General features: G+C 46.8%; 1 non-coding gene across 1 annotated transcript; it reads left to right on the forward strand.

Moving 5' to 3' along the window:
• The first annotated feature begins 764 nt into the window (after positions 1-764).
• Positions 765-851, forward strand: TRNASTOP-UCA (transfer RNA opal suppressor (anticodon UCA)). Its single transcript has one exon. It is a non-coding gene; the product is annotated as a tRNA-Sec (tRNA).
• Positions 852-2,141: the final 1,290 nt, after the last annotated feature.

A 2,141-nucleotide genomic window follows, 5' to 3' on the forward strand; every position in this document is an offset into this window, starting at 1 on the left:
CCCCATAATTAAGTAAAACCCCCAGCCTAATACCCAATGCTTTTCCAAGACATTCCTGGTACCGTGTTTCTCAAATGCTCAGGGGTTTGGTATGAAATACCGGTGGTCGGGATGCCAGCGATCACATGACTGGCGGTCACATGACACTGAAGATCCCGACATTGGAGGGGGTATTTTTACAGTCCCCCACCCTAACCCTCTGGGGGTGGTGGCAATGGGCTAACCCTCCGGTTATCTGAAATGGCTAATGTCAGCTACATCTGTGCCAGGATGGGCATACTGTGCCACCCAACAGCCGATAACCATTACTTTATTATTTACACATAACATTGCTGCAAATGAAACAATTACAGAATGAAAGTTACATTTATTGCGTCTTCTCTCCATAAGAATTGTATGTGATCACGTGCAGGGTCAGAAGTTGTGTAGATAAGAAAGGTAATAAGTCATGTCATTGTTACTTTTACACAATAGTGTTTCTATGGAAACAGAACACAAATCAGTTGGAAAGGTCATTAACCTCTATCTACACTTTGTACCCAGAATGCAATAGTATAGAATGCAAATGAGGAAACTGTCTCTTACTGTCTCCATTGCTAAATGTAGGAACGTAGGAATCATTAGGTATCTCTACTATGCAGCAGCGACTATATGGTAATCCCCTCCCCCCTGCCAAAGAAAAATAAAATAAAAATCCTATCTCCCTAAGTTTAAATACATTTACAATGAAGCCTATAAATAAGGCCTATTCAGGCTTTTTGCTTGCCCAGATGATCCTCAGTGGTCTGGGGTGCAGGCTTCAAACCTGTAGCTGTCTAGCGACAGAGTGGTTCAATTCCACCTTCTGGGCGTGTGTATGCAACAAAGTTCCAACCATGTTTTTAAGAAAACATAAAGATGTTTTTATTGGATGCTTTTGAAACAGATGATGATCTGCAAAATGCTAAACCAAAGCGTGTGTGTGTGTGTGTCCCGTCACCAGGATAAATATGCAAGGTTTTTGGCACAGTTACAGTATACACACACATGCACATACACACAGCATACATAGACATAGCAAACATACACACCCATCCACATAGTACAGACATACATACATACTGTACACAAAATTAAAAAAAGCACAGACCCTGCCCTGCAGCCGTCCCATCCCCCCACATTATACAGACTGTGTCCCTGGCTATTCACACTGCCCTGTTATACACAACCCCCAGTTATACACACAGCACACACAACTTCATTATACACTCTGCCCCCCTTATTATACACACTGCCCCCTTTGTTATACACATTGCCCTCTTTTGCTATATACACTGCTACACCCCATTATAAAAACTGCCCCCTTTGTTATACACATGGCCCCACCCCAATTATACACAGTACACCCACTTGCTATACACCCTGCCCCATTTGTTATACACACTGCCAGGGCCGAAACTAGGATTTTTGACACTCGGGGCAAGGCGGCAATTTAGTGCCCCCCCCCCCAAAAAAATAAAATAAAAATATATATATATCTCCTATATAATAGCCCAGATCTGTGACTTTGTGATTCATTTGCTAATGCTGGGCGGAGTCACAAGACTGGGCGGAGTTAGTCAAATGAGTCACAGATCTGGCCAAATCTACAGGAGACTAGGAGCAGAAGCAGATGGTATGGGCATGGCACAGGCAGGGGTGCACACCTCCCAGCTTTCTGCAGGAGCTTTCTTCAGGCAGAAGGAGGGACACACACTCGGCGAAAAGGGGGCGTGGCTTCACGGGAGGGTCCCCGTTTTCGTCAGTGAGGGGGCATGCCCAGCGCTGTGTGAGCTGCTGGCATGCCCCCAGGGGCTGATTATGAGTCCGGGGGGCCCAGGGCACTTGAGACAGGGGAGCCCTATCTCATTGCTGTGCCTGCTGTGGGTTGGGGGCGTGGCCTAATCGCGGGACGCGCGGCCACGCCCCCTTATGCAAATTTCGATTTTTATTTTTATTTTTTAATGGGATTTGGCCCCTCAGCTAGGGCTAAATCCAGAGGAGGTGCTCGCTCCCCCCCTACACACCCGCACAGGCAGAAGCAAGCAGGGAGACTGCTGCCTCCCTGTAACACCACAGACCTGCCAACACGCAGCAGCGTGTGCTGACAGTAGCACAATGCT

The sequence above is a fragment of the Pseudophryne corroboree genome, chromosome 5 (genome assembly GCF_028390025.1).
Source record: "Pseudophryne corroboree isolate aPseCor3 chromosome 5, aPseCor3.hap2, whole genome shotgun sequence".
NCBI classification, from domain to species: Eukaryota; Metazoa; Chordata; class Amphibia; order Anura; family Myobatrachidae; genus Pseudophryne; species Pseudophryne corroboree.